Below are 11,640 nucleotides of genomic sequence, written 5' to 3' on the forward strand. Positions count from 1 at the left end.
AATTTTAAAATGAAAGCCATGATAAAAACAAATAGTGTAGGCATCATATTTCAAGAAATTATCAAGGAAAAACACTCTATTATCTTATGACCAGAGGATAAAATAGAAATTGGAACAACCCACTAATTAATACTTGAAAGAGATGACAAAACAAAAACTCCACCAAATTCCCCAATTCCCAGATCAAAGAAAAAATACTTCAGCAAGAAAGAAACCATTTAGAGGCAGCTAGGTGGTGCGGTGGATACAGTATTGACCCTGGAGTCAGAAGGACCTGAGTTCAAATCTGGCCTCAGACATATAATGCTCACTACCTGTGTGACTCTGGGTAAGTCATTTAACTCCAATTGCCTCAAAAACAAACAAAAAAAACAAACAAAAAACCACCAAAACAAACAAACAAACAAACAAACAAAAAAAGAACTAGCAGGGAGGAACTGTCAGGATCATACAAGATTTATTAGCTACCACATTAAAGGGGTAACAGTTCTGTAATATGACATTCTGGAAGACAAAGGAGCTAGAATTATAACCAAGAATAAACTATTCAGAAAAACTGAGTATAATACTTCAAGGGGAAAAAAAGGATACTTAATGAAATAGAAGACTTTCAAACATTCCTGATGAAAAGACTAGAACTTAGTAGAACTTAGTAGAAAATCTGACTTTCAAATACAAAACTCAAGAGAAACATAAAAAAATAAACATGAAAGAAAAATGATAAGGGACTCAATAAGGTTAAACTTTTATATACAGGAAGATATATGTGTTCTAAGAACTTTTGCCCAGATTAACAGAAGAGGAAATAGAATACTTGAATAATCCTATTTTAGAAAAAGAAATTGAATAAGCCATCAAAGAGTTCTATAAAGAAAAACAAACAAAAAAAATAAAACAAAAAAAAAACAGAACCAGATGTATTGATAAGTAAATTCAAACAAAAAATTATAGAGCAATTAATACCAATGTTATGTAGAAGTATTTGAAAAAATAGGTTAAAAAAAGAGTTCTACCAAATTCTTTTTACAACACAAATATAGTGCTGATACCTAAACCAGGGAGAGCAAAAACAGAAAGAAAACTATAGACCAATTTCCTTAATGAATTATTGACACAAAAATTTTAAATAAAATACTAACAAGTAGATAACAATGGCATGAATAAAAAATATCATATGCTATGACTAGGTGATATTAATCCTAGGAATGCAGGGCTTGTTCAATATTAAAAAATATTATTGGCTTAATTGATCATATCAGTAACAATAACAACAAACATCACATGATTGTATCAATAGATACAGAAAAGGTTTTTGACAGAATACAACACCCATTTTTATTAAATTCTTATAGAAAGCATAGCAAGCAATGGAGTCTTTATTAAAATGATAAATAAAATCTATCTAAAACAAAGAGAAAAAGTTAACTGTAATGGGATAAAGTTGATGCTTTCCAAATAAGATCAGGAGTGAAAGTAAGGATGTCCATTATCAATCATCAATCTATTATTCAATATTTTACTAGAAATATTGGCTGTAGCATAAGACAAGAAAAATAAAGTGAAGGAATAAAAATAGGCAATCAGGAAACAAATCACCACTCTTTGTGGATGATAGTAAGCCATACTTAGAGCACCAAATAAAAAGCTAGTTAAAACAATTAACAAATTTATCAAAGATGCAGGATATAAAATAAATACACACACACAATAAGTGTTTCTATATACTACAAAAAAATTCAGTAGCAAGAGATAGAAAAAGAACTAGATTTCATTTAAAATAACAATGGACAATATAAAATACTTGGGAGTCTATCTTCCAATGCGAAGCCAGGGATTATACAGACACAATTACAAAACACTTATCACACAAATAAAGACAGATCTAAATAGTCGGAAAAATATCAATTGCTTATGAGTAGGCAGAGTTAATACAATAAAAATGACAATTCTATCTAAATTAATTTACTGATTCAATATCATACACAAAAATACAAAATAATTATTTGATAGAGTTACAAAATATAGTAGAAAAATTCACATGGAAGAACAAAAGGTCAAGAATATCAAGGGAATCAATGGGAAAAACATTGTCAAGGAAGGAGGCATAGCAGATCCAGGTTTCAAATTATATTACAAAGAGTTAATCATCTAAATAATCTAGTACTAGCTGAGAAATATAGTAGTGGATCAGTGGGATAGATTAGACAAACAATACAGAGCACATTAATTGATTGTTGGATAAAACTAAAGATCTAAGCTTTGAGGGTAAAAACTCAACATGTAAAAAACTTGCTGGTGGGGCAGCTATGTGGTGCAGTGGATAGAGCACTGGCCCTGAAGTCAGGAGGACCTGAGTTCAAATCCAGCCTCATACCAAACTCTTGACACATACTAGCTGTGTGACCCTGGGCAAGTCAGTTAACCCCAATTGCCTAAAAAAAAAAGTAAAAAAAAAGTCTGAAAAAAATTGCTGGGAAAACTAGATATCAATGTGGCAGAAACTAGGCATTGACCAACATCTCATACTGTATACCGAATAAGGTCAAAATGAATAAATGATTTTGACATAAAGAGTGATATAAGTAAATTAGGAGACCATAGAAAAATGTACTTGTTAAATCTATGGATAAGGGAAGATTTTTTGACCTAATAAGAGGTAGAAGAGATTAGAGGAAGAAAAGTGCATAATTTTGATTACATGAAATTAAAAAGGTTTTGCACAAACCAAAGTAATGTAGCCAAAATTGGCAGGAAAACAGAGAACTGGGGAAAAATTTTTGTAGCAAGTTTCTTCTAAAGGCCTCAATATTCAAACATATATGGAATTGAGTCAAATTTATTTTTTAAAGAAAGAGCCATTCCCTAGTTAATAAATGGTCAAAATTTATAAAAAAGGAAGTTTTCAGAAGAAGAAATCAAATCTATTGTCATATTAAAAAATGATCTAAATCATTACTGATTAGAGAAATTCAAACTAAATAAAAACTCTGAGATACCACCTCATGTTTGCCAGATTAGCTAATATGACAGAAAATAAAAATGAGAAATGTTGGAGGGAATGTGCAAAAAATGAGTCACTAATGTACTCTAGGTGGACTTGTGAACAAATTCAAACATTCTATTGGGGTATAAGAAATGATGAGGGGGAAGGTTTCAGAAAAACCTGGGAAGACTTATATGAACACATGTAAAGTGAGGTGAACAGAACCAGAAGAACATTGTACATAGTAACAACAACATTGGAAGGATGATTACCTGTGAAAGACTTGACTACTCTAATCAAGACAATGATCCAAGACAATTCCAAAGAACCCATGATGAAAAAAGTGTTATACATCTCAACAGAGAGAAGTGATGAATTCTGAATGCAGACTGAAGCATAATTATTTTTTTCTATCTTTATTTTTTATTGTTTTATTGTGTTTGTGTTCTCTTTTACAACATGGCTAATATGGAAACATATTTTGTATGACCTCACATGCAAAATTGAAATCAAATTGCTTGCCTTCTCAAGGAGGGGGAAGGTACAGAAGGGAGGGAGTATTTGGAACTCAAAATTTATAAAAAAAATGCTTGTTATTTTTTTATTTGTAATTTGGAAATATCTAATGAGATATATGTGTACATATATGTATATATATATATATGAAATTAACAAAAATTGACCAAGATTACATATGCAGTAAGCATCACAACCACTGCTCCTCTGAAACTAAGAAATTAATTCTACATGTTCCAAGAAAGTGAAAGGAATATGAATTAAAATAATGGAGTACAAGAATAAGATGATATATCTATTCTTAGATAAGGATAATATATTGATTCATCTTGCTTTGTAGTTGTTCAGTCATGTTTGCGTTGTGTCTGACTCTTTGTGACACCAATGATGTTTTCTTGGCAAATATAGTAGAGTGGTTTGTCATTTCCTTCTCCAGCTCATTTTACAAATGAGAAAACTGAGGCAAACAGGGTTAAGTGAATTGCCCAGGGTCACATACACACACAGGGTCACACACAGGAAGAGATTCTTCCTGACTCCAGGCCTGGCACTCTATCTGCTGCACCAACTAGCTGCCTCTGATTTTTGTTTACTATACATATTTGTTAAAAAGAAGTATTTTTCTTGGCATATTGAAAATTGGGATAGGATAGATTTGTAAAAATCATCAATAAACATTTTTAAATACTCAGAAAAGAAAAAGTAGAAGATACATATGGGAGCATAAATAGAGCAATTTTGTTTTTACTTTGTTTAACTCTATGTTTTAGAATCTGTATGTAAGATTCATAGATTCTTTCATAATATTTACTAATGGTAAGTCATTTAACATAAAGGTAGAATGTCTCTGTGTGTGTGTGTTTGTGTGTGTGTGAGACAGAGAGAGAGAGAGAGAGAGAGAGAGAGAGAGAGAGAGAGAGAGAGAAGGAGAATGATATAGTTAAAGTTGGAAGAATGGAAAATGACATGTCAAAGAGTTTTGGGAAAACAGGAATGTTAATGTGCAATTGACGAAGCTTCAAATTGTTCCAGCTGTCCTGAAACAGTTTGGAACCATGCTCCAAATTACTAAACTGTGCATATCCTTTGACCAGTATAATAATGCCACTACGAGGCATATATCCCAAGGACAATGTGGAAATTTTCTTTGTTGGAATATGCATATGTTACAAGATTTTATTTTATTTTTTGTTTCCCCCCTTTCCTCCCTCCCTCTTGCCCTCTTTCCTTATCTTCTTCTCTTCCACCACCATATTTTTCACTTTGTAACAATAGATTACTCCTGAGTAAGACTTTGTTTTCTCCTTTGTTGAGCTGTTTTTATCTTACTTTCAGTAAAACTCATTTATCCTGTTTATTTTATTATCTACACTAATCTGAATAACATCTCCAATTTCTGTTTTGTTCTTATTTTGATTAAGAGGTTTATAAGCTATTTGTAATGGTTTTGACCTAATCATTGTTTGATGGGAAGAAGTCAAGATGACATTAATAATTTATGTGCTACCTAATGCTTGAGAGTGATCAAAGAAAGTGCTTTTCTTAAACTTAGGACAAGTATTTCAGACATGGTAGGCAGATATAACTCTATCCCAGTATCCTTCTTGGAGGTAGATTGGTGGAAGAGTAAGCATGACCCTCATCATAATCTCCACAGTGGTAGAAATCCCAGTTTCCATTGAAAATATTTTATAATCCTCCCTTAAAGTTTATAATCTAATGGGGAAAACAACTCACAAGATGAAGCTGCAAATTAGGGCAGATGGGGAAGGTCGGCATTTTGCAGAAATTCAGAAGAATACAACTGGGTGGGGAATGAAGAGATAGCTGTGCTGGATGCCTTTCTTAAATGGAGTTATTGAGAGGAGTTGTCTACTGTCCACCCTCCAATGAACATAAGAAAGGGGCTTCAGGGCAGAGAGTATTGACTCATTGACTGACTGGCACAAATATTCTTTAATAAATTAGAAAATTGAAAAAATAAAGGATTGTCTAGAAAAATATAAAATAGCTCAAGTGATACAATAATATTTGTATCATTTAAATAGGCCAATTTGGGGGGAAAATAAAACAAGTCATCAAAGAAGCATCAAGTCTAAAAAAGAAAAACAAAAACAGCTGGTCCAAATTGCTTCACAGAAGATTTCTTTAAATAAATAATATTCATGTTATGCAAGTTTTTCATAAATTTAGAGTTAGATGAAACATTTACATATAAACTTTTAAGAGAAAAAAGGTGTTGATTTCTAAAACTTAATAACAACAATAAAAAGGGCATTATAGACTAATTTTTTCAAATGAACATCGATTCAAAAATACTAAATACAATATGAGTTAATAGAACAAGGTATTTCATCAAGATATTCATCAGGACCATGCAAGATTTATGCCAGGTAAACATTTAAGACTCAACATCACAGGGAAAGGGAGAAGAATTTGACTTGTCATTTTTCTGGAATATAAAATTCTATAGTGAAGAAATACCCTCTACCAATGCAGATTGGTAATTTCTCTGTAACTTATGGTCTAAGAGAGTTATTTGAGCTTTGAAGAATTAATTTAGTTGATTATGATAACATATCTAGTATATGTCAGAGGAGGGGCTTTAAATCAGGTCTTCTGTATTTGTGACCCTCTATGCATTACACTATGCTAAATCTTAACTTCATAGAATATATGTGATTTGAAAAATCTTGTAAATTTCTCTATAGTTGTATGAATAGATGCATTAAAAGTTTTTTTTTGTAAATAGTATTTTATTTTTCCAATTACAAGTAAAGATAGATTTCAACATATATTTTTACAAGATTTTGAGTTTCATATTTTTTCTCTTCCTACCTTCACTCTCCCCCAACCCAAGACAGCAAGTAATCTTAAACAGGTTATACATGTGCAATCACAGAAACATATTAATACATTAGTCATGTTGTGAAAGAAGAAATAGAACAAAAGGGAAAAGCCACAAAACAAAGAAAAAAAGTGAAAATAATATGCTTTGATCTGCATTCAGATTCCATAGTTCTTTTTCTGGATGTGGGTAGCATTTTCCTCATAAGTCTTTTGCAACTGTCTTGGATCATTGTATTGCTGAGAAAAGCTAAGTCTATCATAGTTAAGACAAAATGTGGCTATTACTGCACATAATGTTCTCCTGCTTCTGCTCATTTCACTAAGCACCAGCTCATGTTAAGTCTTTCCAGGTTTTTCTGGAACCCACCTGCTCATCATTTCTTATAGCACAGTAGTATTCCATTATATTCATATACCACAACTTGTTCAACTGCTCCCCAATTTATGGACATTCCCTCAATTTACAATTCTTTGCCACCACAGAAAAATTTGCTATAAATATTTTGTATATATGAGTCCTTTGCCCTTTTTTACAATCACTTTGCGATACAGACCTAGTAGTGGTATTCCTGGATCAAAGGGTATGCAGTTTTATACCCCTTTGGGGATAGCTCCAAACTGCTTTTCAGAAAGGTGAGATCAGTTCACAATTCCACCAACAATGCATTAGTGTTTTAACTTTCCCACATCTCCAATATTTATATTTTTTATGTCATATTAGCCACTCTGATAGATGTGAGGTGGTACCTCAGAGTTATTTTATTTTGCATTTCTCTAATCAATAGTGATTTAGAGCATTTTTATGTGACTATAGATGCCTTTAAATTCTTCATCTGAAAACTGCCTGTTCATATCCTTTCACTATTTATCAATTGTAGAATTGTAGAATGGTGAATGAATTGTATTCTTATATATTTGACTTGTTTCTCTATATATTTGAGAAATTAAGCCTTTATAAGAAACACTGGCTGTAAAAAAAATTGTTTCCCATTTTTCTGCTTTCCTTCTAATCTTGGTTGTGTTGTTTTTGCTTGTGTAAAACCTTTTTAATTTAATGAAATCAAAAATATCCATTTTGCATTTCATAATACTCTCTATCTCTTGTTAAGTCATAAATTCTTCCATTTTCCATAGATCTGACAGGTAAACTATTTCTTGCCCTCCTAATTTGCTTATAGTATCACCCTTTATGTCTAAATCATTCATGCATTTTGACCTTAACTTGATAGAGGGTGTGAGATGTTGGTCTATACCTAGTTTCTGCCATAGTATTTTTTCAGTTTTCCTAGCAGTTTTCTGTCAAATAGTGAGTTCTTATCCCAGAAGCTGGAGTCTTTGGGTTTACCAAACAGTAGATTATTATAGTCATTGACTACTGTGTCTTGTGTATCTAACCTATTCCACTGATCCATCACTGTATTTCTTAGACAGTAACACATAGTTGGTTTTTTTTGTTTTGTTTTGGTTTGGTTTTGGTTTTTGTTTTTGTTTTTTTTAGGTCCTCCTGACTTCAGGGCTGGTGCTCTATCCACTGTGCCACCTAACTGCCTCAGTAACACATAGTTTTGATGATTGCTGCTTTACAATATAGTTTTAGATCTGGTATGGCTAGGCCAGCTTCTTTTGTATTTTTTCATTAATTCCCTTGATATACTTTTAGTCTTCCAAATGAATTTTGTTATTATTGTTTCTAGTTCTCTAAAATAATCTCGGTAGCTTGATTGGTATGGCATTAAATAAGTAAACTAATTTAAGTAGAATTGTCATTTTTATAATATTAGCTTTGCCTACCCATGAGCAATTGACATTTTTCCAATTGTTTAAATCTGACTTCATTTGTGTAAAAAATGTCCTTATGATTTGTTGTTTGACCCACTCATTCCTTAGGATTAGATTATTTAATTTCCAATTAATTTTAATCTGTTTTATCTAATTAATCTATTTAATCTAATTAAATTTAATCTATCTATTGCCCTTTATTACAGGTAATTTTTATTGCATCATGGTCTGAAAAGTATGCATTTAATATTCCTGCCTTTCTGTATTTGATTGTGAGGTTTTTTGCACTAAAAAATTGTCAATTCTTGTGTGGGTGCCATGTACGACTGAGAAAAAGAGGGGAAAGTAGAAATAGAAAAAAAAATCCACTGATCACCACCTGAAAGAGATCCTACAAGTAAAATTCACAGGAATATCATAGCTAAATTCCAAAGCCCCCAGCTCAAGGAGAAAGTAGTATGATCAAGAAGAAAAACAATTCAAATATGATGGAGCCATAATTAAAATTACAGAAGACCTAGCACCAGCTACACTAAAAGAATTCAGGTCTTGGAATACTATATATCAAAGAGCAAAACAGCTGGAGTTGAAGCTGAAAATATCATACCCAGGAAAGTTAAGCATAATCCTGAAGGGAAAAAAATGGACATTCAAAGAATTGCCAGGCTTTCAGGATTTTATTGCAAAAAGACCTGAACTCAATAAAAAATTTGACACACAAGATCCAAGAGAAATGTAAGGTAAATATCAAAGACTAATTACAAGGTACTCAATAAGGACAGAGCATTTACTTTTTATATGAAGAAATATAGACCATATGTCTAAGATTGTAATTAGGAATTGGGTAGTTTGAAAGAAATATTGGGGTCGGGCTGTGTTTGATATGATTCTAAAAATAATTCCATCTAGGAAAAGGTAAAAAAAGCAGGATAATTGTCTTATACAAATGAGGTGTGAGAGGAAGAACTGACACAGAAGAATTGGTTGGGGGAGGAGAGTAAGTAATTCTGAAACTCTACTGTCATCAGAAATGAATTAAAGAAGGAACAATGTGTGTGTGTGTGTGTGTGTGTGTGTGTGTGTAAAAGTCTTCTAATTTGAAAAAGAAATAAAAAGCTAAGAGGAAGGAGAAGAGGGAGAAGATAAAGGAGGGAAAAAGAGTGAGGGAATAGGATAAGTGGGGATAGAGAAGGGTGTCTAGATTAATGGGAAAGGGATAAAGAAAGAATTATATATATATATTTGGAAAGCTATAAAAGTCTTCTAAAGTCAGATATAAACAAGGAGAAAGGTGGGGTAGAGAAGATAAGGGAGAGATCTTTGGAGGGGAGTAGGTTGAGTTATAAGAGGGCAAGGTAGTAGGTGCAAGTAAAGTAGAAGAATCATGAGAGATAGGATATAAGATATATACACAAGCATAAAATAAAGATCAGGAGTAGAATTTTGCAAAGTAAAAAGTACATATCAAAGAACAAAAGAAAACTTACAATGAAGCAAAGAAGAGATGAATAGCTTTGACTACAATGTGTAGCATTTGTTATATAAACTTTCTTGAAATGAAATTTTATTGCTGTATGTTTTGAATCCTCTCACATTCTGCTTTGCACATGGCAATGATTTTTTTTTCCTTTTCTTTTTTTGTATTTAAGTTTATAATATATTTCTTTTTCTTTTTTATTGTGTATTCAAGTTTGGAATAATTTAATAAAAAAAAAGAAAGCGTTATGATGGTATACTTAAAGAATCCTAAAAATCTAGTAGAAATAATGAACAATTTTAGCAAAGTCACAGGACTTAAAATAAACCCTCATAAATCATCAGCATTTTTATATTACCAACAAAGTCCCATAGCAAGAGATAGACAAATTCTATTTAAAATAACTGTAAACAATATAAAATAATTTGGATTCTACCTGCCAAGACAAACTCAGGAACTATATGAACACAATTACAAAACACTTTTCACAAAAATAGTCAGTTCTAAACAATTAGAAAAATATCAGTTGCTCATGGACAGGCCTAGTATAAATAATAAAAAAATGAATATTCTACCTAAGTTAATTTACTTATTCAGTGCCAATCAAACCACCAAAAATGTTTTATAGAGCTGGAAAAAAAAATAAGAACAAAATTCATCTTGAAGAACAAAAGATCAAGAAGGTAAAGTGAATTAATGAGAAAAAATGTGAAGGAAGGTGACCTAGCCATACCAGATCTCAAACTGTATTATAAAATGTTTGTCATCAAAACAATCTGGTACTTTTCCCAGCTTGTGACCAGTAAGCAGCCATGAGCATCAAAGTCTTTCATGACACACTCTATGAAGTTGTGCAGGAGGTCCTTCATGGAACCCAGAGCAAACGCAGAAAGTTTTTGGAAACTATGGAGCTGCAGATCAGTCTTAAGAACTATGATCCCCAAAAGGACAAACACTTCTCTGGCACCATCAGATTCAAATCCACACCCCAACCTAAATTTTCTGTGTGTGTCCCAGGAGACCGGCAGCACTGTGATGAGGCCAAAGCTGTTGAAATCCCCCACATGGATATCGAGGTCCTGAAGAAGTTGAATAAGAACAAAAAATTTGTGAAGAAGCTGGCTAAAATGTATGATGCCTTTTTGGCCTCTGAGTCCTTGATCAAGCAAATTTCTTGAGTCCTGGGCCTGGTCTGAACAAAGCCAGCAAGTTTCCATCTCTGCTCACCCACAATGAGAATATGGTGGCAAAGGTTGATGAGGTTAAATCTGCTATCAAGTTCCAGATGAAGAAGGTGTTATGTCTGGCGGTGGCTGTTGACCATGTGAAGATGACATATGATGAGCTTGTCTACGATATCCATTTGACTGTCAATTTCCTGTTTCTCTGTTGAAGAAAAACTGGCAAAATATGAGGGCATTGTATATCAAGAGCACCATGGGCAAGCCCCAGCAGCTGTATTAAATCAACATGGTGTTAATAAATGGCAGAAGCTGCTAATGAATTAATAAATGGTGGAAGCTGCTAAAAAAAAATAATAAATCTAGTACCAGTAAAGAAATAAGAGTGGTGGATCAGTATAACAGATTAGGTACACAAGTCACAGATGTAAATTACCATATTAATTTAGTGTTTGATAAATCCAAAGACCCAACCTTTTGGGACAAGAACTCACTATTTGATAAAAACTGTTGGGAAATCTGGAAAACTATATGGCAGAAACTAGGTACAGACTACAGGGGAGAGGAACTTGGGGCCTTGAGGCCATGTGTGGCCCTTGAGGTCCTAAAGTGTGGCCCTTTGACTGAATCCAAACTTCACAGAACAAATCTACTTTTTTGAATAGCTAATGTACAAATAGGTCTGCTTCCTTTTTTTATGTCTTTGGGATATAGTAGCAGCATTGCTGGATTAAAAAAATATGCATAGTTTTATAATTATTGTATAATGCTGTAAATAGTATTTTAGAAGTATTGGCTATTCTGAACAAATCTATTTTTCATTCTATTTTGTTTTTTTGTCTATTTCTTCTTTC

At 32.5% G+C, this 11,640-nt stretch overlaps 1 pseudogene; it reads left to right on the forward strand.

Annotated features, from left to right (window-relative positions):
* The first annotated feature begins 10,417 nt into the window (after nt 1–10,417).
* Nucleotides 10,418–11,069, forward strand: LOC114045860 (annotated as a pseudogene).
* The last annotated feature ends 571 nt before the right edge of the window (nt 11,070–11,640 follow it).

The sequence above is a fragment of the Vombatus ursinus genome, unplaced genomic scaffold (assembly GCF_900497805.2).
Source record: "Vombatus ursinus unplaced genomic scaffold, bare-nosed wombat genome assembly UNPS02001419.1, whole genome shotgun sequence".
Classification (NCBI taxonomy): domain Eukaryota; kingdom Metazoa; phylum Chordata; class Mammalia; order Diprotodontia; family Vombatidae; genus Vombatus; species Vombatus ursinus.